The sequence below is a fragment of the Bemisia tabaci genome, chromosome 2 (assembly GCF_918797505.1).
Source record: "Bemisia tabaci chromosome 2, PGI_BMITA_v3".
NCBI lineage: Eukaryota > Metazoa > Arthropoda > Insecta > Hemiptera > Aleyrodidae > Bemisia > Bemisia tabaci.
In genome coordinates this window covers 48273234-48299019 of record NC_092794.1, presented here as the reverse complement: position 1 = coordinate 48299019, position 25786 = coordinate 48273234, and the positions used below count along the sequence as shown (strand labels likewise).

The 25786-nt window shown below is 40.2% G+C and overlaps 1 protein-coding gene across 3 annotated transcripts in view; it reads left to right on the top strand.

Annotated features, from left to right (window-relative positions):
• The first annotated feature begins 5753 nt into the window (after positions 1-5753).
• The window catches only part of LOC109044129 (uncharacterized), a 189807-nt gene continuing 169774 nt past the window's right edge, over positions 5754-25786 (top strand). The window contains exon 1 of one of the 3 annotated variants that reach the window (XM_072297475.1): positions 5754-6298. The gene's annotated coding sequence lies outside the window, so the exon portion shown is untranslated. Of the gene's footprint in view, positions 6299-6354; positions 6449-25786 lie in introns of those variants that run through there. The other 2 variants (XM_072297473.1, XM_072297474.1) reach the window with 2 other exon arrangements.

Sequence of the window (25786 nt, the reverse complement as noted above, 5' to 3'; positions counted from 1 at the left end):
ATTATTATTATCATCATAATTTTTTCATAAAAATATGTATAATTTACGCGCAATATCTTAATATAATATATTTACCTACAAGAAATCCAAAAAATTCCGACAGGTGATTCATGGCGATGGACATGGAAAACTGTCTCCTCTTACTCCTCTAAATCTGCGTCTTTGTTTCGCACTAAAATTCTTTGCAGTGGTCTAATTATACTTTCAAGCATGAGTGCGACTCGTCTGAAACAGCCATTAAATGCTCGTACGCAAAAGCTGGGCTCGAGCGCCGACACTCGATAAATCAGGAGCAAAAGTGGCGCGTCATCGCGGTGAGGTAAACTACGTGGACGTGGCGGCTTGCAGGTCAGTTTCAACGGATTCCCATCGTGCACGTGCTAGAGCTCAGTGGAGGGTGTGCGACAGCTATAAAATATAATAATAATAATACTAATAAGCGTGGCGGGGTTAGCGGGGCGGACATCACCTTGCCTTGACACCCAGACCTGTCCTCGTGACCGTCGCGTCGCGCGGAATCCTGTACAACCCCCCCCCCCCCCCCCCGCCTGGAAAATTGCGTTGCCGCCCGAAGCCATCGACGGAGATTCGGGTCACTTTGACAGGGCCGTCTGCGTACGTAATGCTCGGTTCCGTTGGATCTGTCACGTTACGCAATGACGTGGGTGAGATCGCAGCCAGACGATGACGTTTTAAAGTAATTTTCTCGGAGGAAACAAATGCATGAGTCATAAACTAATTGCAGCCTGTTGGGACATTTGCAGACGGTACGTAAGAAAACAGATCAGAGGCCATGGGGCGTCTGCGGACTGATTATTGAAATTGATAGACAAAGCTATAGACAAAGAATACATAGGGAGTATGGAGCGATCCTATTGCTTGAAGTGGGTGGTTCCTATGGACTGAGGGAGAAAATGATGGACTAACTATCGGGTCTCTCGTGGGGTGCGGTTAGTTAGTCAATTACTTCCTTTGTCCATTGCAACCACCCGCTTCCACCAATAGGATCCCTCCATATATCTTTTGTCTTCTTTGTCTATAGCTTTGTCTATCAATTTCAATAATCGCCCTGCTGGTGGCCACTGAGACCACACTGAGGGGGATCTGTGGGACGCCTCCAGTTCTAAAGAAGCGTTCGGAGGATTTGTCTGGGTCCAAAATGGGGGGCCAGGATTGCTAGGAAAATTTGGGAAAATCGAGCCGTCCTAGGAGCAATTTTGAGTTGTTCTCACCGAAACATTAATTGCATTGTAATTTCGAAAATGAAAGATATGTCATGCAATTATTTTCCAAAATCTCTCATGCAAAATTCTTTGGAGGGCCAAGTATATTTAGGGGGGGGGGAGGCCCCTCTTTAAGTTCCGCCGGATAAAAAAGAGAAAAGTGAATTGCACTTCATTTTACGATAAACGACTACTACTTTTGGTACTGGAGCACCTATCTCCATTGAGCATTAAAGTAAGAAAGGATGGACAAGAAATAAAAACAGGGAGAAATAGAGACAGAAAATGAGAAAAAGGAAAAGCACATGGGTGGTAGTAGTAGTAGAATTTAGGAGGTGTGAGAAGAAAAAAACATAGAGGAGAAGAAAAAAGGAGAAGAGCAGAAAAAAGAGAGAGGAAAAGGAATAAATAAGGGAGAGGAAGAAACTAGGAAATATGAAGAAAGAAAAAAGAAAAAGAAGAGAAAAATCAAGAGACAGAACCAGAGGAAAAAGGAGGGTAATGGATGGAGAAAAAGAGTAAAACCAAGAAAAGTCAAAGGAAGAGGTTCATTTTTTCTTTCTTCAGCAATTTCGCCGCATAAGTAACAAACATGCGGGGAACACGAATATGTTCTAATCGAAAAGCACTTATCGATTGCTAAAATGCGAACTCTCCTCTGCTGTGTTTCAAAATCTCGGTTCCTAATTTATTTTCTCGGTGAGAAACAAGCTAACATGTAGAGAACAAATATATAGCTTAAAAGTTCTTCGGAATAGTCTACTAATACATAAGAAAAATCAAAGAAGTTTTTAAAGGCATCAAGTCGACTAGTTTTTAAATAAAAAAGTAAAGTACGACAGGAAGTTTGAAACGTCGCAAATGGAGGTACGCGGGTTTGCACTTTAGGCATCGATATTTATCTCACTTCATTAACTTTAAAAGTACCGATTGTTTTTAACATAATAGCAGAAATCGTCCACTCCAGTTCGCCTTCAATTTCGCCGCATAGGCAATAAACGCTCCGGAGAGCACGAATAGTTATCTGTTGCGCCTTAGTTAACAACTTAATTAATGGGGCCGCGATAGCACTATAGCAGGAAAGAACCAAGTAACATCAGCTATTGCTAAATGTAATTGGGCAATTAATTTTGTACATGTGCGAATTTTTATGAAAATATCAATGAATTTACTGTACAGCACGAAACAAACTCCTTAAACTTTCAAAGAAAGCAGCACAAACTCTTATACAACATTAAAGTGCCCAGTTAAATTTGGCAATAGCTGATGATTCTGAGGAATGAGAACTTTCCAGGGAAAGCTCTAGAGAGTGCTCGACTTAAATTTACTTTTTTGAAAGACTTTGACAAAGAAACACACACACCCTAATATACACGGTAATTACGCACACTTTTGAAGCCAGCAGGAATGTTCTCAGAAACGTTCCCGTTCTCGGATCTTGATTTTCCCGGAAAACTTTGATCGTCACCCAATTCATGCCACGAAAAGAAGATGAAAATGTCCAATTAAAAAGTGCAAGTAGAGAACGCAGGTTCTTTGGCAGTGAGTAATACCATGTAGAATCTGCGCAAGACCTTACGGCGCTGACCAGGTTTTGCACTCATGGCTTGTTCCAGTCTCCGCCGCACGATGGTACCAGTCAATCGAAAAGGTGGAAATCACTTTTTCGGCATTTCTGACCCCACCCCCTTTCCCTTGAAATGCCTCGTAATGACACAATCCCGGATCCCCGCCCCCATCTCAATATAATAATTTGTGACGCTTTACTGAAAAAAAATCTCGGTGTATTTACTAAGAAAAGGGTAAAATTACCAAGAATTCAGGGTTCTATTTGATCGCAATTTTTTCTTGGTAAAATTACCATTTATGGAATTGGTAATTTTACCGAGGAATCTCGGTAAAATTATTGACTTTCTCGGTAATTTTACTAGACCCCGGTAAAAACGCCAATATTTTTTATCGACTGTAGTAGAATTACCGAGATAAAATGGCAAAGTTACCGGGAATTGATTACCAATAAAAGTGGTATTCTTACCTGAAAAAATAGTAAAAATACCGGTTTTTAGGTAAGCTTACCAGTCTGTCTTGGTAAAATTACCAATAATTGGTAAAAAAAGTGAGATGGTAAAGGTACCAACGGACCTTGGTAAAAACGCCGATAATTTTTTTTCAGTGTGGGACTCTGTTGAATACATAGCCAGGTAAAATTTGAAGTATTATTGATGATAGTGTGACAAAAATATCGAAGAAATGAGGATGATACGTGCATTTTTATGGAAAGAGTGCGCGCAAACTCTCTTAAGATATCGTGTTTTTTACCAACTAGGGGGTATGCTTTCTGGCTGCTACGAGGTCCAACCTCCCCCCAGGGCGCGAAACGTCCTCGAGGGTCAAAACTAAACTTAGAAGTGTAAAAGTGTTTTCATTGGTCTTCTCGTAAAATTTCCCTGACAAAGCACTCCTTGAAATTTCGAATTTGAAAAAATAAATATAAAAATTTTTAATTTTAGTTAAAAAAATCATGTTCGACCTCTCGCTAATGGAAAGACTCATTTCAGTGTGCGCCGCGCCGTTGGCGGACAAGTGCGAGGAGCCAGAGGCCAACTTGTCCGTCGCACACGGGTAAGCGCTTTTCAAATAGCGGACAATAAAGGGATGCGGATTTTTAACCGCTTCCATCGAACAGTCGATTTTTCCGTCAGAAAAATCGAAAGGAACGAAATATGGAAAAATATGGGTCAAATTTTAAAGTTTCTTAACGAATTCTCAGATATGTGTTGCGGGTTACATACGCAGCCCCTGATGAAAAACCACACCAAAAATTTGAAGAAAAATGAATGAATTCTTTAAAACTTCAGCTATGGACTCACTAGGTATGCCATGTAATGCAACGAACGGAATCGGTAACGGCAGGTTTAGGGGAATGATTTACAGTTTTAAGTCGAGTCTAAATGTATGTTTTTCAAATTCATTTTCTCATTAAAAATAAACTCGCTGCAATGCCATGGCAAGTTAAATAATTTTTAGTTAATTGTTTCATCGTACATCACTGCACTGGATCCATTTCCTCAAAACTAAATTCTTGCACTTGCTGCTCTGCCTTACAAATAAAGAACACCGTTTGAGCATTCATAGTTAGCCAAATTTTTTCGGACAAAATATTTACTTTTGAGGAATGATATACATATTTCCGTGACATTCCAAAAAAATTAGATTGAATTGCATACTTTCCTGAAAGCGGAAGAAAACTTTTCAAAAAATTTCCAGTAAATTCGTTATTTATCGAGGGAAAGAAGACAACGCCTGCAGCACTGAGCAGTCTCTGTCGTGCCAATGAAGAACACCGTACCTATGAGCATTCAAATTTGCCAAATTTTCCCGGAGAAAATATTTCGTTTGTAGGAAAGGTATACATATTTTCTTTGAAATTTCCATATATTTTCGATTCAAGAGCAAAATAAATTGCCTGAAAATGGAACAAAAATACTCAAAATCTTTCATGTACCTAAAATCATTTTTACCGAAGGAATCTGACAACGTCTGAGGGCTCATGCTGCGTTTTTCCGTAGCAAGACGGTGCTCTCATCATTAACGCAGTAGATGAGCGTCCAGCGTGGCGGCGAGTTTGACCCTTGTGCCTCGGTGTCTGCGACGCATCACACGACGCGGTGTCTACTACCGGCGCACAGAGGATCGAGTCAATCAGAGAGATAGGACAGGACACTTTTAAGTAAAACTACTAATTTTGATGTCTAATTCGTCACATTTTAAATTTTAAGGGGTGCGATTGGAAGAAAATTTCACTATAAAACTTATGGAGCCACTTTTAAGACCATTTTTAATAAAATTAATCAACCCAAAATTTATAGTAAATCCATGTTTATAATATTAGTTTCACTAATACTAACTTTCTACAGATGAAATTTGGGATTTTTATTTTTATTTACCATAGGTGGATTAACTGGAATTATTCTTGGTAATTCTTCTGCAGATGTCTGTTTGCACGATACTTATTTTGTTGTTGCACATTTTCATTATGTAAAAAAAAAATACTCCTCTAATAAAATTAATTCCTTTAATCTTATTATATTACTTATTTTCTATATCAAGATTTTTCCTTGTATGAGCGGAGTTATAAGCGTTTAAAGTTTCCAAATTTTGTCCGACCTCTCCTATTCTACCATGCTAAGGAAGAACGCCGTATGAACATTCGAGAGATGCCAAATTTCCCTTGATAAAACGTGTATTTTTGACGACGTTCATGCACATTTTTCTTCGAAATTTTCAGATATTTTAGATTAAAATGCGTACAAAACAGTCTGAAAATGTTGGAAAAAAACATTCACAATTTTCCTAGTAAATTCGGTTTTTGTCGAAGGAAACTTGGCTACGTCTAAGGGCTCATACGGCGCTCTTCCTTAGCACGGCAGTATTGCCTCGAGCCACTGTGCGGCGCAGTGTGTGTGTGAGTGTGACGAGCCGCGAGTGTGACGACACGAAGGCGACACGAAGCGGGCCAGCGAGCGCGGCCGGCTCAGTTCAGGTTGACCCCGCGAGCAGTGCGCCGTGCTACCACACGAAGCCACACCGCCGACCAAACCTCGTGACGCGCTCGCCGAAGCTTCAGTTGACGATCAGACCTCGCGCTGGAACCCCGTTCGTCGGTCTCCCGATCCCCGGCCCGCGAGTTTTCTTTTCACGAATTCCTCTCTCAGTTTTCGGTGTTTTCATTCCGCAAACATTCCAGCCTCGGCTCGGACTCTAGCCGGTTTTCGTCTCGACCGTTCCTCCACACGCTCGGAAATAAAAACACTGCGTGTGTGCGTTTCGTCCCGTGTTTATTTCTCGTGCTTCGATAATATTTTCGCGTGGATTCTCTCCGGCCAGTGCGGTATCAGTGAGCTCTGATCTGTCCCGGTTGTGCTGTGACATGTATTGACAGTGCTGTGCGGTGTGAATCTACAGGTGTGTGACTCCGCGGTGCCTCTGTGCTTTGCTTTGGTGCTTTCCCCAAGGATTTTAGTTGCCTCCTCACGTTGGAATATTCTCCCCGGACCCGCTGTGGACACAACGCTGTAAGTTTTCAAGTTTTTCAAGCCTTTGATGTTGAATTAATCGTAAAAGCGGTGGATGGTGCATGCGGGGACGCTGATTATGATAATGCCGTGCCGTGTGCAAGATTAGGCCCTCATATCGATGGTGAAATTGCAGAAATGCGTATCTAGGTTTGTGGAAATTGCGGTTGCGTAATTCTTGTCTTACTTCGTGATGAAAACGTACTCAACGTCATTCCTTCAAAACTCCCCTTAGTTCACCCATCTGAGTGATTTATTATCTATGAAAAATTCAAGCAACAGTATTAGATTTGTTTCGTTTCATAAGATTTGTTCAAGGAGAGGAGGGTTTGAAACACCGCATACGCATTCCTGTAATTTCACCGGCGTCGCTGTGTATCTAACAATAAGTCCATAGGCGGTTCTTCACGGGTACCGGGTGCTCATCATGCTGAACTTAAGTGAGAACAACGTAGCCGTGACAACGGCTAAATTTAGAAGGAGTGCGAGAAAAACCTGTCAACTATGTAACAGGAAAAATTGGATAAAATTTACATTTGTTGTTATTGGCGAGGGAGGGGGCAGGTGATAAGGATTTAGACTGTTCTATTTCAGGCGGCAGACTGCCGTTCTCAACTGGTTTCGTACAAAGTTGCAAACTTTGAAGACTGAATACCCGTCCACAGAAGATTTCTCTGAAGTGCAGAATCTTCTAAGCTTCCATACTCTGCCCCCCCCCCTCCCTCCCCCAGGGCCGGCTATTTGCCCTCATTTTTGTCACCGGTTACCCACTAAATTCATCTCCAATCTCTAAAATGAGGACATTTTCCATCTCGTTTCCTTTGATGTTCGACTTTTGACCCTTGAAATCTGTCTCTCCGTTAAGAGTCTTTTCAAAATTTCACGCTGCGCACGTGATCGAGCATCCTCTGCACCCCTGGAGTCACGCTGCCTATCATGAAACTAATTTCTCGCATCAAATGTACGAGAAAAAAAACAATTTCCGAAAAGAGGAGCCCCCCCCCCCCCTTCCTCACGACCATTAAAGTGGCACCCCCAAGCATGATGATAAAGCCGCCTCCACTGGAAAAAAAAAACACATTTGATCTTGAGTCCAGACTCTTAAAAACATCGACAAGAAAAAATACTTTTGATTCAATCAGATTTAAGCTTAAATCAAGAACCAAGCCTCTTAATTTGAGCGGATTTCCTTTTGATTTAAGCTTAAATCTGATTGAATCAAGAGTCCTTTTTCTTGTCAATGTTTTCAAGAGTCTGGACTCACGCCTGTCACGCCTGTGTTTTTTTTTCCAGTGTCTGACGAAGTTAACTTTTTTCTCGAGATGCAATACATTCCCATATCATTGCTACATAAGTAACCCTAAGGGAATGATAAGGACCCAATTTTGACCCGTTTCTCTTAAGAGTATAGTTAGCGATTAGCTATTAAACATGAACTCAAGTCTCTACCTCTGAGGCCTGCTCTCCCGGTGCAATCCCATATCTTGATGGACGATAGATAAGGGAGCGACTGACAATGAGATGACAGCTCAAGGGCAAGGGCGATAGTTTTTTCAATAACAAACCATCGCAGGGTTTGGAGCGTCCTGCCCCATTTATGAAAATGTATTTAACCCAGCTTACATTTTCTTAAAATCGAGAGTTACTCAACTCGTCTATCAAGTCTTGAATTTTCAAGGGGGAAAATCTTCTCCACGAAAGCAGCATACCCCTAAGCTGCGGCCGTGGCTGTTGCCGCGGACAGTAGCCGAAGATCATTAAAAAATTGTCGTGTCTTCAATCTTAGGGGCTATTCTGCCGTGCTGAGGAAGAACGCCGTATGAGCCTTTAGACGTTGTCAAGTTTCCTGTAATAAAAACCGAATTTACTGGGAAAATTGCGAATATTATTTTCTAAAATTTTCAGATAATTTTGTACTCAATGTGATCTAAAATATCTGAAAATGTCAAGGAAAAATATGCATAAATGTTGTCAAAAATACATGCTTTATCAAGGGAAATTTGGCAACTCTCGGATGTTCATTGTTCATACGGCGTTTTTCCTTAGCACGGCAGTATCGATCCCCATACCCGGATGATTCAATGGATAGATACGAAATGGACGATGAATTCAAAAAGAGCGAGCCATAGCTTTAAAAGGTTTCGTGAACAGAGATTCTTAGGAGCAAGACCATCCGGAAACGGTATGTCGTGTGCCGCAGCAAGAAGAATGCGGAAAGGATTGCCAACATTCGGAAGCAATGTATTAACCAACCACAGAAACGGTCGACTGCAGAGGATGTAAATTTTTTCGATTTTTTTAAGGCATCATGTGTTGTCATCATGTGTGTCACACTCGTACTTAGCAGAGTTTCACACAAGTTGAATCTTGGCGGTTGAAAATTTTTCGGTTTTTTTTTTTTTTTTTTTTTTTTTTTTTTTTTTTTTTACATTTGTTTAAATTGATATCAACCTCAGATATTCCCACCAGGGGGTACCTATTCCTACTCTTAGGGTCCTAGGGCGTAATCCCGTGCAATCTCCTCCTAAGTCTTAACAACCGGCCCTAGGCAGTTGTTGTTTGATTCATCAAACATTCATCGCCCAGCTAGGATTCGACTAGGAGGCCTCTAGGTCGTAGGTCCTGCGCTGCAATTACTGTACGACAGGAGATCAACAAACCCATTTTAAGTTCAGAATTCTATAAAAAAATCAGGAAAAAATCTTTACTGCCCAGAAGACCTTGAAAAGTAATGATCGGAGCTTGGAAAAAATAAAGACCCGAAAACTTGTCATCCTATTGACGAACTGAAATCAAACCAAGTACTATCGCCCTGATTTTTCCTCTATTTAATCCATCGAGCTTCCAGCTCACTGCAGAAACTGATTTTGAGAGGCATGCCGTTGCTTTGAATAGGTATGGAACATCATAAAACAACCATAAACTGTAGACCAGATTATTTACCTTATTTTCATCAGTTTTTCCTCACGTCTCATTCCTTTTACCCTGCTCATTTGTTTTTAATATTAAAAGATCAAGATCCTCATTTTCCTGGTTTTTTTTAAATAATTTTTTTTATTTTCTATAATTGCATCAGTCTACGATAGACGAAAGTTCCCTGGGGAGGAGTTGATTTTGTTGATTGAATACTGCAATCTCGGCAGGTTGGCAATTCTGCGGTGCTAAGAGGAAAAAACGCACTAATCATCGGACGTTGCCTTGCCTTTCCTCTGATGAAACAAGAGATCTCTGGCAAGACTTCGAAGCTTTTTTTTAAAATTTCTCCTATAAGTAATTGTGTCCACAATTTCATCTTCCTAGGTAGAGAATACTCCTGAAAATTCAAGGGAAATTGCGCTTAATTTTTCTGCCAGGAGGAACATTTTAACGGGAGAAATTCGGACTGTTCATATGGTGTTTTTGCGAGCATGACAGAATTGCAGTCGGAATTCCGCCAAAACTCCTCTCGAATGAGGAAACTACCAACGGTTCAAGTTTACCTGAATTTTGCCTCTCTTTTCTGTCCTTGCGTTTTTTCTTTAATCAACAGTGGCGTGGCGTGTTTTGCGATATATCGATTGTTCTGCTATTTAACCCTATAGAAAAGGATCGATAAACAGGGTGTTCGCAGCGAACACCTTAATAATCGATTCTTTACTATAGGTTTAAAAGGCAGAACAATCGATACATCGCAATTCACGCCACGCCACTGTTAATCAATACAACTCGCCACACTATCTCCCTTCCGGATCCGTAGGTGTCACCGAAATGCTATCTCGTATGCGTGTAGGCCCGTGCACGCAACTCGCAAAACTCCAGGGAAATGTTCGCCGTCGCTGTTCGCAACAGGGATTAAAACGGGAATTTTCCCGTGCCCGGGAAAGTATTCGGGAATCTCCCGGTAAATCTTGACGAAGAAAAACACAAAAACAAGATATACGCGGCAATGCACACACATTTTCAATAATCTAGGAAACTTATTTACCTACTAGGTACTCAAAGTCCACATGTCTGTATTTTAGAGCTTAAAAAAACTTATTTAACTAAGAAACAATTTTCGAAAAGTAAAATTAGTTGCAAACAGAATATCATGCTTTGTAAGGGATTTTTAGGGTGTCTCAAAGTTGAACTCGTATATTTTAAGAATCTGAGGTAGAAAAGAGAGTTTTTTTTATGCAGCGTTTTCCCTAAACATCTCCACCCCTTCGGAGTTACTGCCTCTCTGTCAAAACCCTCCTTTACAATATGATTCCGGATTTGCAGGTCAAAAGTGAGCTAAGCGTGTTGAGTAACTCCGAACTGTCAATTTTTATGCATTTTCGTTTAGAACTGTTGCCACAATGTAGGAAAACACGGACTCTTGACTCAAAGTTTGAGGGGCTGTAACTCTGAAGAGGGGAGGGAGGTGGTAGAATTTTTGGATAGTATCTTGGAACGAGGCACCTCCACTGGAAAAACAAACACATTGGATCTAGAGTCCAGACTCTTAAAAACATCGACAAGAAAAAGTACTCTTGATTCAATCAGAATCTAGCTTAAATCGAAAACCAAGCCTCTTAATTTAAGCGGATTTCGTTTTGATTCAAGCAAAAATCCGATTGAATCAAACGTATTTTTTCTTGTCAATGTTTTCAAGAGTCTGGACTCTAGATCCAATGTGTTTTTTTTCCAGTGTCGATTTCTGACTCGTCCATAAAAGCACCCATCTATATAAAGTAAGTAACGACACATATGTTGTTTCTGAACTGAGCCAGAAATTGTATTTAGTTGCTGATTGCAAAATGTAGACCAAACGTATTTGGGGCCATTGGCTAGTCTCGCCACAAAACACGCCCTTCGAGTACTCTCCGCATAAACAGTGCAACCATCTGAGAAACTTTCTTAGGTAGTAGAAATTTTGCGCTCGAGCGAATCTTATTATTTTCGGCTCATTTAAAAGGACCAACCGCAAAATCGGGTTTCTGCGACCGATTGCAAGCGACTCGCCCACGCTCCTGGACAAAAATATCCGATGGGCCGAAAGTCATCTCGGCCGCAAATTCGAAAGAAATTCACCGCAAACTAATTTCTCCGCGCGCGCGGGGTCGAAACTCGGAGATGGATCTGTGGCACAGAATTGTGGACTCTGCAAACTAGGATCGAGTAAAATCATCGGGTAATAAATGTATAAAGAAGAGGACAAATCCGCCGGTAGAACCGGTTTTCGCGAGAAAGTAATGTGAAAGGCCGGAGAGCCCAGTCAATGCGATCGGCAACGAGGCTCGTCTCCGGGAGAACCAGTATGATCCTGATCATTGTATAAAAATACCTCTTATACCTATCGATAAGCACCTCCTTTTTCATTAGTCCGCCTCATAAGATTCCAGTAGCCCAACACTGAAAAAAAAACACATTGGATCTAGAGTCCAGACTCTTAAAAACACGGAAAAAACGAGCTTAGGGTTGGGACCTACAGGCTAGTGCTGGACACTAACGAGGGTTAGGTCAAATGGAGCCACCAAGTCAGAGTAGTGCTGGGCACTAAACAGCTCGAGGCTGGGTCACTAAGGAAGAAGTAGTGTCAAGCCCTAAAGTGACTTTGGAGCGAGCGTAAAATATGAAACGCCTCCGCCTGGGATCGAACTCGGATCGCGTCGGTGGTAGACCAGCGCGTTACCACCAGGCTATGGTGACTCCGACGCATCAATGGTGAAATTACACCTGTTAAGCGCAACTACGTCTCGCGGCATCTGATTAGCACTACTCATGTTCAGTGCCCACCAGTACTGCCTTCCGGTGTTGAGCTGTACAGCGTTTAGACGCCAGCACTCAACTACTCCCCACTAAACGGCCAGTAGTGCTCAACACTAGTCTTGTTTTTTCCGTGAACATCGACAAGAAAAAATACTCTTGATTCAATCGGATTTTTGCTTAAATCAAGAACCAAGCCTCTTAATTTGAGCGGATTTCCTTTTGATTTAAGCTTAAATCTGATTGAATCAAGAGTATTTTTTCTTGTCAATGTTTTCAAGAGTCTGGACTCAAGATCCAATGTGTGTTTTTATATTTTTTTTTTTATTTTTTTACTCTTTTTTTCCAGTGAACGATCTAAAAACTATAGATAGGGGGATCCTATGCTACGCCAACAGTGAAATTCATAACACACCAGGGGCAACAATTAGGTTAGGACAAAGATAGTCGGTTTCTATGGCTTCTCGTGGGACTGTTCCTGAAAACGGACTTATATCAAATTTAGAACCAACTATTTGAAAATCGACGTGCTGGGTGGATTAAATTTTTGACTAATTCAAGAATTCTCTCCTGTAAATCGGACAGACCACAAATTAAGAGTAGTTTATACACAGGTATTTTAGTGGGGAAAACTGTATGAAACAGAGTGGTTAAATAGCGCCGGATCCACATTTTTGGCCTTGCTTTCCCCGCAAAATAGTGTGGACCCAGCACTATTTTACCACCTCGTCACATATTTTAGTATCTGTTCATTTGTAGAAATAGGAATAGTGAAACGTACCGGGCATACTTACAATAGCAGGAATATACCGCGGAAACTTTTAATCTAAGCAAATACCTCAAAGCATGGATTCATTTGTATTTGTATGTGGGTTCTTGGAATAAACTAAATGGGAAACAATTAATAAAAAGTATTAACTTTTTCCAGTTTGATAAGTTTCGCATGATTGAAATTTGCAGAGTTGTTAAAACTTGATTCATTTGGTCTGAAGGTTGAAACCTAATGGAGTTCCGCTGATGAGGGGGCTCATATTCAAAGGGACAAAAAAGTGTGGATATACACGTCTGTCGATGATATGCGTCAATTCGCGAGCTTTGTAAGTTTAAACCAACCGCACACGCGCAAAGAAACACGGTGAAATGACGTCACTTTACCGCAGATTGTCTCACTTTAACTTTTATTTCTCTCTGGTAACTCGAGTCCGAAAAAAAATATAAAAAATGCATCGAGTTCAGTCCACAAAATACTTGCAAATGAAGCAATACATTTTTTCGCACTACGTTTTCATGGAAGGTTGAGCTTCGAGTTTGCTTAGTTGTTTTTCTCCACCTGAATCAACATGCATGCCAAATGGTGCGAATTTTGTCAATTTCCAAACTGGAAAATCACTTTTCCTCCCTCACTTACACGCCCGTCGGTGACCTATTCATGAGCAGAACAATTAAACAAGTTTACTCGTGATGGGAAATCACAAATAATCCTCAAAAATAGGTCAGTGCGTCTGTTTGATTACTGAAAATGAATTTTTTCCCAGAATTAAACGAGGCTCTCTTTAAAACTTCAAAAAATTATCAAGCAAATGTGAGAGTAGTATCAGAGCAATTGGTTTTTTTTAAAAAAAAAAAAAAAAAAAATGTAACTCGGTGCATGAGCAAGTATGCTCAGTGACTTTTTGTAAAAAAAAAGTATGACATTTAATATTGTCAGTGCACCTGAGTACTTACAGTAGAAGCTATTCTGAGAGTATCACATCGTCACCTTCTGGGCAAAGTATCACAAGCGCCATTTGTGCTCAGACACTATGTTGCCAACATTCTTAAACATTTTGGAGTTAAATTCGGTGCCGGAGTCGATGTAGCGCCCGAAGAACCCTAGTGAAATGAATGCAGGGTAAAATGGACTCTATTTACGGAGTGATTTACACTTTTAGAGAGCGGAATCTACACTTTTTAGGAAGTGCTGTACGTTCTTGCAGAGCGTATTTCACTTCGTATTCATATCACTGAGGTATTTTGGGTGCTATACAGACTTCAAAGTGACTCATACACCGAATGTCACTCCGCGATTTTTAACCGTGAATCTTTTCAAACTTGTCCTATTTTTTACGCTAAAGCAAATTAACAGAAAGTAAGTAAAATTAATGAACTAATGAAAATCATCCGAAATTTTCATCTAGGTAATATTTTTATTCCATCGAGATCAATCCCTGAGATTTTCATGAAAGTATGCAAAAGCTTTAAAGAAAATATTAAAGCAATATTGAGATGTTCGGCAACGTAGCGTCTAAGCATAAGTGGTGCCTGTGATACTCTGGCCGGAAGGCGGAAGGTGACGACTTGTAAAAATGGAATGTAAGCAACGCGACTTAATTTTTGGTCCCATGACATCTGTGTAAACTTTTCGGAGCAAAAGTAGCTAAGTAGCTTCGGAATTCTGGACTCACAATCAGATTTTTTCTTTTTACAAAGTTCTCTTTGCATATTTATGCATTGAGGTCTTACGGAATTAGTTATCCTCTTTTTTTTAATACTAAATTTTACGTTTTTGGATCTTGTGTCCACGGGACGTTTTCATGGGTTTCGACCCAAGTTCGAATCACAGGAATGAAACTTCTTATATCTCTGTAAGTGGCACAAGGACGACACTTGCTGGAAATTTGGCGACGTTAACTGGTCCGCACGACATGCTGTGTGGTGCATGCACCATACTGCACCTTCCGTTCAACGTTATCCGGATCGTGCGTCCATGAAAGCCTTTGCGATGAAGGCGGAAGTGTCCAATATCATCCTAACCGGAGATTCCTCACCGTGTAGTGTCAGATGCTGTTCCACTCGGCGCCGCTTCGAATTCTGATTCACGCTTCAGCCTTTCACTTCCAACAGAGGGAGAAAAAAATCGCCACTGTCGGCGGTTTTTTCTTCATTGTTATTTTACGCATATCCCATGCGCGGGCACTTTTTTCCACGTTGATTTGACGTTGACGTGTACCGCCGAACGCAATGATCTCACCTCAGTAGGTTTCCAAAGGATCAAAATTACAGTGGAGGGATCTGAAGTACAGACCAGGAAACCTGCTCGTAGAGCACAGAGGCAATTTTATTTAAGAAACGCCGCTCTATTCGAATCAATGCAATCGCGTGAGGTAAAAGTAAAATTCGGAGGTCAGCGCTGTTTTTCGTCTCATGTTGATTGATGGAGCAACTCGTTGAGCAAAAAATCAAGTAAAATTTGCGCAGCGATGACTGGTGAATGTCGGAGTGAGCACTTGGCAAGGTGAGGTTTTTTTTAAATTTGGCCAGGATTGCTAAACCAATACTTAATTACTAAACTTGAAGATTGTTGGCCTTTTTGAAAACAGATAAGACTCCTATTTTTCGATGATGAATTCGGTAAGACACTTAACTCGGTGCGTAACGTTGAAAATTTTCCTGCCGCTTTGTAAGTATTTTAGTACTTACAGGAAAACCGGCTGTTTTAATTCAAGAATTTCGCCCAGTTTCTCTCATTAACCACCTGAACCCGCATTCTGCAATACTTGAACGCGAGAGTTAGTTGTTCTGTGAAAAGAAAGTGACGGAGAAATTGCGAACCACAACAAACAAGAAACGCGTTTATTTAGTTTTATACCATCGATGTATTAACTAATAATTGCAAAATAGGCCAGGCAGGGCGTGGTCCAAACATGTGCATCATTTGAACCTTCAGGAAAAATTGTCGTTAGAAGTCGAAGCATAGTTTTAGTTCGAGCAAAATTATTTTGTGTCCTACACGGCTAAACTCTAAACGGGGCTGTAATTAGTCAGGGGTTGCGGGAAATGTAGATGCCGCCGCCCCCCCCCCCCCCATGCAACTTGTCCTGGCTCCAATCCTAACTTAAAGTCATTGTACATTTTACGTTGGAAAGTTTCAGACATCACCCGATCTGCTGATAATTTCTGAAAGTTAGCAACATATTTGGACTACATTTTGGAATTAGGAAATAATATTTCTTGTTCGTTGATAATTTCCCATTGAAGATAAGTGCCTTTATGGATGAGCTGGAGAAAATAGTTAATTATTGCAGGGTGTAGTCGATTGTTTCCTGTAATCAAATCCAATTACCGAATATCGATTATCGATTCTAGGTTAAGCACTCTTAATCGATTTAAATCAATTTTTTTTCACACATTTAAATGGATAAAATCCAGTGTCGCCAATTTTCAACAAAAAATCTCCGAGCTTTGCCTTGCACCGCAACTTCACTTCGCACCAATAATCCTCCATTCAGACCCTCTCTTCGTCGTTTTCCTCACGAAAGAGTGTAACTAAATTTCAATGTTTTCAAAATTCTCTGGTAAATTAAATTATTACCATGAGAATCTTGATCTCGATTCTTTCACTGATTTTTCTTCTGACCTCAGAAATCAGTAAAAATCTGACAAATTTCGAGCAAAAATCGCTCGGGTACATATTTGTGAAAAATTGAATGGTTTGAGTCAATACTGCAACCGCGGCACGGTGGATCGAGTAAATAGGAGAGGTCGGACAAAATTTGAAAACTTTAAAAGCTTATAACTCCGTTTATACAAAACTATGAGGTTCGAAAAGTGGCTCTATTGGTTTCCTCGTAAACTTTTCTATTCTATGCACCCCTTAAAATATGTGTTTGTGGAGTATTATCCATCAAAATTTACAGTTTCAGTCCAAAATTTCACGTCCGATCTCTCTGATTGGTTCACTGTACGCGGAGCCATGCACGATCCCTCATCCGGAAAACGACGTTTCGTTGAAAAATTAGCCGACTACGCTTGAATTTTACCAAACTACGCAGTCAAATTCAATTATTTACCTATACGAAACTCGTGCATACGAGGAAATCGTAAAGACACTCATCGACCAGAAAACGTTTTGTCCTCAAACCTCAGTTCTAACGAAGCCTCCCTTGCGGTCCTATACGTTCCCATCGATATCGAAGCTACTTAACCCAAATAAGCCTCGTTGAGTTTTTTTTTTAAAAAAATTGGGTCAGTAAAATGCTCGAAACTTGGAAACAATCGAGGAAAATATCTACGGGAAATTGGAGGGTTTTATTTTTCCTGGTCGGTAACGAATATATGGAGCCGAGACCAACGTCCAACGATCGGGCGTTTGCAACCTTGGGAATCGAACAACCCGCGCAAAAATGAAACGTCAAACGTTACTACACTGAACACTTAAACTTGATTTCTCTCTCCTAACTGAAGTGGTCACAAATAGACGGATATACCTGCTTCGCAAGTACGAGAGCTCGTGTGTTGCGGATGAGCGTGCATCAGAAAAGTGTTGAGTGTCATGGTTTCATCCTTGAGGTTGCTTTGAAAAAACTCCTGAAACCTTAGGGTGAATCGTCAGCGTTACCACCGAGAAAAAGTGTCATGTATAGCGCTGGTACAAGCTGGCCCCACAATCAGTTATTATTTCAGTAACTCAACAGATATATTTAAATTCAAGTACTTATAAGTTTTACCGGTATAAGTCAACAATGTTAAAAACTGACAACGAGCTTTGAAAGTTCAATCTTAGATGCTAGAGCTTGATCCCAGTTTCTCTCATAGGATACCTGTAAAGAGAACCCCTTTTTTTAATCAGTCTATTATTATTCTTCCCCTCGGTCTGAAAAAAACACCCATTTCGACTCATATAGAATCGATGTATTCCTCCGTCGTCTCCTCTGTCCATCTCCTTATCTATTTATCTATCAATTTAAATAATCAGCCCGCGGGAAGGGCTTTCAGACGTTGCCGAATTTCCCTTGATACAAACGAATTTTCTGCGAAATTTCTTCCCTCTAATTTCTCAGAGAACTTTATCTGCAATTCAGTACAAAGTATCCGAACCTCTTTACAACAAAAAAAATTACAGGTTTTGCCCAAAACAGATGAATATCGATGGCTAAAGTGCGAAACCACTTATTTTCGTTCGCGGCTTTACAGACCTTTTATTATACTTCATGGTTTTCTTGAAAAACTAGTCAACGTAATTCATCGAAAGCTTCCTTCTTTCTCTTTTCCGTGAGCAGAATATTCTGTAAACATTGTCTGCTATAGCGGTCCAATTAATTAATTAAGTTGCTAACTAAGGCGCAAAAGATAACTATTCGTGTTCTCCTGTATATTTGTTGCCTATGTGACGACATTGTAGGCGAACTGGAGTGGACGATTTCTGCCATTAGGTTAAAAACATCGTAGATCGATACTATGGAAGTTAATGGAGTGAGATGCCAAAAATTCGAAACCGCGTATCTCCATTTGCGACGTTTCAAATTGCCGTACTTCATTTTCTATTTATAAACTAGACGACTTAATGTCTTATAAACTTCATTGATTTTTCTTCGCTGTCAGCAGAACATTCTGTAAAATTTCAGCTATAAAATTGCACTGGAAAAAAACACATTGGATCTAGAGTTCAGACTCTTAAAAACATCGCCAAGAAAAAGTACTCTTGATTCAATCAGAATCTAGCTTAAATCAAGAACCAAGCCTCTTAATTTAAGCAGATTTCGTTTTGATTCAAGCAAAAATCCGATTGAATCAAGAGTATTTTTTCTTGTCAATGTTTTCAAGAGTTTGGACTCTAGATCTAATGTGTTTTTTTTCCAGTGCATATTGGAACACGGCAATGGAGGTACGCAGTTTCATACTTCAGTTATCGCTTTTCTAACGGGGAAATTTGTCAACATTGGAATGCTGATCCGGCGTTAAACCTTTTTGCCGGATGAGGAAGCCGGGATAAAGCCGAACGACCGGGCGTCAAAGCGAGGGAACTTGTTGGGGGTCAGTTTGGTCTTGCGTTTAAGTCGGTCAACACAGTCACGTGCCTCGGCGCCAAGAGCCGCGGCCGCCCGAACCTGGAAACGCAACGGCCGAACCCAAAGGCGGAAATAGGACAACGAACACGGCGACAACACCGCATCGTCGCCGGACTGCGGATTCTCGCAGCCTGCTTTATCAGGGGCTGCTCGTTGATAAGCCGTTTGACGCGACATTTCCACGCGTTCGTCAACATTTTCGGGCAGTCCAACTCACTTTGACACCTAGAACAAAGAGGCACACAAACGGTCAAACGTTCGTCCATACAGAGTAATTCAAAAGTCGTGCACCAACCAACCCTATAAGCAGGATTGCCACGGTTAGGGAAAACTGGGAAATGTAAGGGAATTTTGAAAAGTCAGGGAAAACCTGGAAATGTCAGGGAACTTGACGAAAGTGTCAGTGAAAAATTGTCAAGTCTTGTTCTCAGAAGGGGTGCTGCACTGGGAAAAAAAACACATTGGATCTAGAGCCCAGACTCTTAAAAACATCGACAAGAAAAAGTACGCTTGATTCAATCAGAATCTATCTTAAATCAAGAACCAAGCCTCTAAATTTAAGCGGATTTCCTTTTGATTTAAGCTTAAATCTGATTGAATCAAGAGTATTTTTTCTTGTCGATGTTTTTAAAAGTCTGGACTCTAGATCCAATGTGTTTTTTTTCCCAGTGTGGTGGTGCGGGACTTTTGGATCACCCTGTATACTGCCATATTAATGTAGAGAACCGTAAGTGGAAAAATGAAGTCCCAAGAATATGTTATGTCTGAGCTAAAACTTTTATGGAGTAAGTATAGACTCCGTTCTATGTCTAAGTGCCATCAATCTTCAAAAGCCTCCCGAAAGTCATTTGAGTGATTGAAAATCGACGGATTTTATTATGATTCATAGGGCCTTTTTCATTTTCATGTTAGGCGAGCGACAGCCGTGAGTTTTAGCTTCGTCATTGGGTTTTGGACACACAACAGCGTTCGTGATTTTGGTTTACTCGTTGATCTCCCACGGCGGTAAGTTTTGGCAATTTTTCTATCGCGAGGTTTTGTCTAAAGACAGAAAGAAAGAAAAAATAAGGAGAAGAAGAAACAAAAACCACTAATTATTCAAGTAAAGATGTGGGTTACGTATAGGGAGAGTGCTTAGTGGATGATGTATGGTGAATAGAACAATAATAATCGGTGTAGACGTACTTCACCATTGTTCTAGCAGACAGTTTGTCGGTCAAGCGGGGACTAGGCGATAAGATTCGCCGTCGTTTCTGGAAGTTTTGAGGTTAAAGGTATTCAATCTTACCGGTGACATTGCTCCAATTGCGATAAGGTAAAGAATAAGCCCGCTTAAGAAACTGGAGCATTTTCCTCGGGGACACAAATTGAGTCGAAAAAATACTCCAATCGTTGAAAAAAAACTACGGTTACTCAATCAAATTAGGTAGTTGTGTTTCATATGAATTTTAGTATAGCAAACCATACATACATAATCTGGTATATATAACCATATATGGTCATACGAGTCCGTAGTGTTTTGGCTATTTTTTTCGATCGGAGATAACCACGTGATTCACACCAAAAAATTCTGGTTTCCAACAGATTTCTAACCTTGTTCCTCACGCTTTGCTGTAATTTATAGTGAAATGTATATTGCCAAAGAGGATTCACCATTTTTGTTTTACTTGGAGGAGGAAAGAGCAGTGGGAAGATAGGGCGATGTATGTCTTCAACGTGGTATTTACAAGTTGCAATTAGTAACGCATGCAGAATATTTTCTCAGGGAGAGGGAAGGGAGTTCCAGTTAAAAAAGTCCACATCCTCCATACTTTTCAGCAAAATGAATTCTCATGAAATTCTCCGTAAAATTTTATTTCGCCTCTTTGCTCCGATTGGAAGAAATTGTCATTCGAACGCATTCATGCAAAATGAGCGCATTCACTCGTGTATTCAGGCTTTAAAAATACAATTGTTTTAAAAAAAGTCTTGTATTTGAGCTAAGGTATCTAGAATCTGAATGAGCATTCACGTTGGTCGATCAGCTCGGGAAGTATTCTTGTGCAAAATATCAAACTGCACACCTGTGTGAAATCTCAATTTTATTTTCCTGAGGATTGCATTTTTCGTGGGCCCCGTCAAAATGCAGTGTTTTTGAACAACCTTCAGCCGCGCCTGCGGGAGTTGTGCCAATACGATATTTGGCATAACGATATGACTATGAGCACCGCACCAGACGAAAAATCGGAATCGGTCTGACTTGCATATTGCATAATTCATGAATGGCCTCTCGAGTAGATACAGAAACAAAGAGAGACCCTCCACTGGTATCTCGGCAATGGTGGAAGCTTTTCAACCGATGACCTATCTCCCTGTTGGCTGTTGAGTGATGTGTCGAACGATTCGTTTAGCAAATTAGCTGGTGTCTGGTTATTGTCTGACGCACTATGCGTTTCCCGAAGCTCATCTGCAAACAAATGGGTAGTCAACGGCCAACAGTTTGAACTTGGATAAAGAGGTTTGAAACTGCATTCTCTCGTAAGATTATTAGTTATCGTCAAGGACAAAACTTAACGACTATTTCCATCAAACGTGGGGTTCTCATCACTTTATCGGATTGCATGATTAGTATTATTTAATACTCAGTTTTTTTTTTTTAATCTGAACTTGAAAACTATTTCTAGAAAAGACAACCACTAAAACAATCACGGTGGATTGTTTTTTACTTTAGCTGTATAACATACCTCTTTGAATGCAGAAAAGAAACATGTCCATCAAATCAAAGTGGCTGCCAATGCCAAGTAAAATCAAAGTATCACAAAATCGATTTAAGACTTTACTTCTGCTGCTGACTGCTCTCTAAGTTCTATTTTTTCAAAATGTTTCGTGTAGCCTACGAACGTTGATGCAGAACTTTGTAAATTCTCTTGGAACTCTCTCCTGTAAATTTTGGTTTCGTGGACATTTCTCTCTCTACATTTAGGGACTCGCCATCGTTAAGTCACTCACACCTCTTGTAGATTTTTAGCTTAAGGCATTTTAAACCATAGTTGAGAAGTTGAATTTCCTCTGTTACTTTTGCTGTCTTGTTAAGCATTTTATTGAATTTGACTCGGCTGGCTATGGGATTTAGATCGTGTTTCCAACAATTGTTTACTGAAAATTATGTAGTTAATGTATTAGCTCTGTTTTTATCTACTTAGAACTTCTATATAACAAGAGAAAATTTACGATTAACTGAATTTCTAACTAAGTACTCCTAACTCATTGATTTCCCAAAATGCCACTTGGTGCGTTTCTGTTCAACTCGGTCGCAGTGGCGAAGCGTGAATAATCGATTTTCGATTTTTCCTCATTTGAAGCTATGGTATAAGAACGATCATTAAAGTGTTCTGCGAACACCCTATTTATCGATATTTTTTCATTGGTTTAACCGGCAGATCAATCGATATATTGTAAAGCACACCACGCTATTGCTCGGTCGTAATGCGTAGAACAGTCAGATCGTGGTTGAGGCCCACGCGGCAGGTTAGTACGTCTGGATCTTCTCTATCTGGGCCATTAATAATCAATGTCAATTGTGATGTACTGGCTGGATTGTGGGAAGCGGATCAGCAGTCATCAAAAATTACTTAATCCCATTCGTTTTTTTTTTTTTCTTTTTATCTTATCTTGCCCATTGCCATGTCGCTACATACCCTCAACAAGCACGAGTAAGTATTGTCTCGGGACAGTACTCGACGGTTGGAATTAGGGAGAGGCTTGGTTGAAAGAAAAAAAGAAGAAAAAGAAATGATAAAAATTCACAAACTTATGAGAAGTTCCCATTCTCGAGCTATATGCATGCTTTCCTCCTTCAATCAGTGGTGTCTCTAAAGGGTGATCCAAAAGTCCAGCACCAAGCATCACCCTTGTAATTTTTGAACAAATTTAGTTATAGACACTTGTAATTTTGTAAGCATTTCTATGTCAAAGGAAACAACTTCTAGGAACCCTCAAAATCTTAAGAGACCATCCTAGAAAGGGGCTAGAACCTTTGGGGTTTCAGAGATGGTGTGAGACTTTTGGATTACTCTGTATTACCCCTGCGTTATTCGCCTCTGATGGGGTAAATAAGCGGCTCCTGAGACAACATATTTTAGAAACTGTTAATCTTCCCTGTAGTGTAAAAGTTACTTTCGGAATACAACGCTAAGATTCGTTCTGCGATGCCTGATGAACAAAGAGTTGAGCCTCAGTAAGCCATTATCATTATTCAGAAGAGGGTAATGAAAAACAAACAAATAAAAAACTACATATGTATATTGCGGAAAATTTGATACATCCGGTCAGAAATACAGAGACAAATTCCTCCAGTTTATTCAAACTCACATTTATAGGTAAACGAAAACTTCACTTTATGAAGAATAGAACAGATTCTACAACAAGCTGACCCCTCTTTTCTTCTTCCTAAAAATTTGGTTCCTTTTTGCTAAACATCTAAACGCGAAAATCAAGAGATTAAAAATTTGTTGAAAACTCTGATTTTACCAGCAAATTCGACTTTCTCGGCAATTTAGAAACATAATCGCCCCAGTTAACTGAAACTAAAATTTGTAAACGAAAACTTTATTTTACAAGTTATTAAAACAGAAATCCTACAACAAATAGACAATTTTTTTCTCCCAAAAAACTGAATTTCTTCATAAGCTAGACTTGATCCATATGTTGTTCCTTTTCGCTAAGCGAAGTCAAGTTACCGAACATTGGCGATTTCGGATCTCGGTGACAATTTCGTAAACTTGGCATTTGAAGGAGAAAAAATCGGAGTCATTGAGACAGTCGCAGCGTCGAAATCCTTGGTCCGCGAACCGCTGGCGGCTTTCAAGTTTGGCTCCGAAACATTCCTCTCGGTGCCGCTCGTCGCGTTGTTGCTCCAGCGCTCCTTTTCGTCACGAAACCAGTTTTTTCACCGCCCCGCGAGAACCGCCCAACTCCCGCGGGAAACCGGCGCCGATACGCGGTTCTCGCGCGTGACGCCCTCGGTCGATCGTCCTAAATTTAATTTTGACTTTGACGGTCCCCTTGATAATTACCGAGAGCTCTGAGTGACAATCTCGGGGGGCTTTCGTATATGGCCAGAGCAACCACTTCGCCGACATTACACACCTACTTCGGCATGGTAGCACACCAGGAGGGGGTGGGGGAAGGGGGGCGTGCCCGTTCTTGAAAAAAGTAGTTTCGCCAAAAATTCGAAACCCGCCACCTGACTGATGGGAGGGTGCATATTTTATGCCGCGCAGAATTTAGTCAGTCGTTATTTTGAGTATGTAGCGAGTCGGTCCTTTTATTTCGGTGGCTATGTCCCGAACCCTTTGTATGACGACTCTCTTTGGGCCCGGATTTTCCGCCTTTGAACCTCTTACGGTCGTGCTAAGGAAAAACGACGTATGAGCCTTCAAATGTTGCCACATTTCCTTCAATGGAAAACTAATTAACTCGGAAAATTTTGAATATTTTTTTCAGATTTTCCAGGTAAATTTGTGTGTAAATTATTCTAAGTCCACTGGAAAAAACACATTCGATCAAGAGTCCAGACTCTTGAAAACATTGACAAGAAAAAATACCCTTGATTCAATCGGATTTTTGCTTGAATCAAAACGAAATCCGCTTAAATTAAAAGGCTTGGTTCTTGATTTAAGCTGGATTCTGATTGAATCAAGAGTACTTTTTCTTGTCGATGTTTTTAAGAGTCTAGACTCTAGATCCAATGTTTTTTTTTTTCCAGTGTATCCTAAAATTTCAGGGGAAAATATGCGTAAATTTCCTCTAAAACACATCGTGTATGCGGGGAAATTTGGCAACTCTTGAATGCTCATACGACGTTCTTCCTTAGCATACGGCAGCGCAGGTCCTTCGCAGATCATCACGAAATGTCAATGCACGTGATCAGCATTCTTAGCCTCTTCTTTCATTTGGTTTTCTCGGCCAAATTTTTGTCCCTCCCAGGAAAAGCAGTAGTTACTACCGTGCAAGGTTGCCATTTTATGCAATAACACGCGCATATTTTAAGAGAAGTCAAGTGGGAGAAAATGCCGATTTTTCAGAACTATCTGGCAGCAATGCCAATAGACGGTATTAGTGAAAAGGTGACGTCACTATAACGTTCTATCCGTTCTATCGAATCACTGGAAAAAAAGACATTGGATCTTGAGTTCAGACTCTTAAAAACATCGACAAGAAAAAATACTCTTGATCAATCGGATTTTTGCTTAAATTAAGAACCAAGCCTCTTAATTTGAGCGGATTTCCTTTTGATTTAAGCAAAAATATGATTGAATCAAGAGTATTTTTTCTTGTTAATGTTTTCAAGAGTCTGGACTCTAGATCCAATGTGTTTTTTTCCAGTGAATTGCATCCAAGCGATAAAAATGGCATAACCTTTCTCTCTGCTACAAATGAGAATAAATCGAAATATATCAATTTTCTGCGACGTTATACACTAAATGAAACGTCGTATGAACATTCTGACATATTTCTTCTGACACAGTCTTTATTTAAGAAAAAACTTATGAATTTTTTTTTTTTTTTTCTCTCTTCGCAGGAAAGTATTTTTCTATTCTACCTATTTGTTACTATATGGGACCAGGGGGCTATCGCTCGAAGCGCTACACGCCACAGGTGATATGCATTACTCTTTTGATTTCATATTAAAGAGTCTAATACGTGTTAGATGAAGATTATGTCAACTAATTCTCTTTTATTTTTTTCTGTTTTAGGTAAGTATCATCCAATATAGTCATCGGAGTCAATTTCACCTCATGGGACCCGTAAGTTTGGCCTACTTAAGACTATCATACCACAAAGATTGGTTATGACTGCTTTGTTCATGATAATTTATAATGCGGTAATTGTCATCATTGTTTTTTCCCAGTGTGGAACATCTTGCATATTCACTGCAAATCACATTCGAGACACCTAGTATTATATCAAT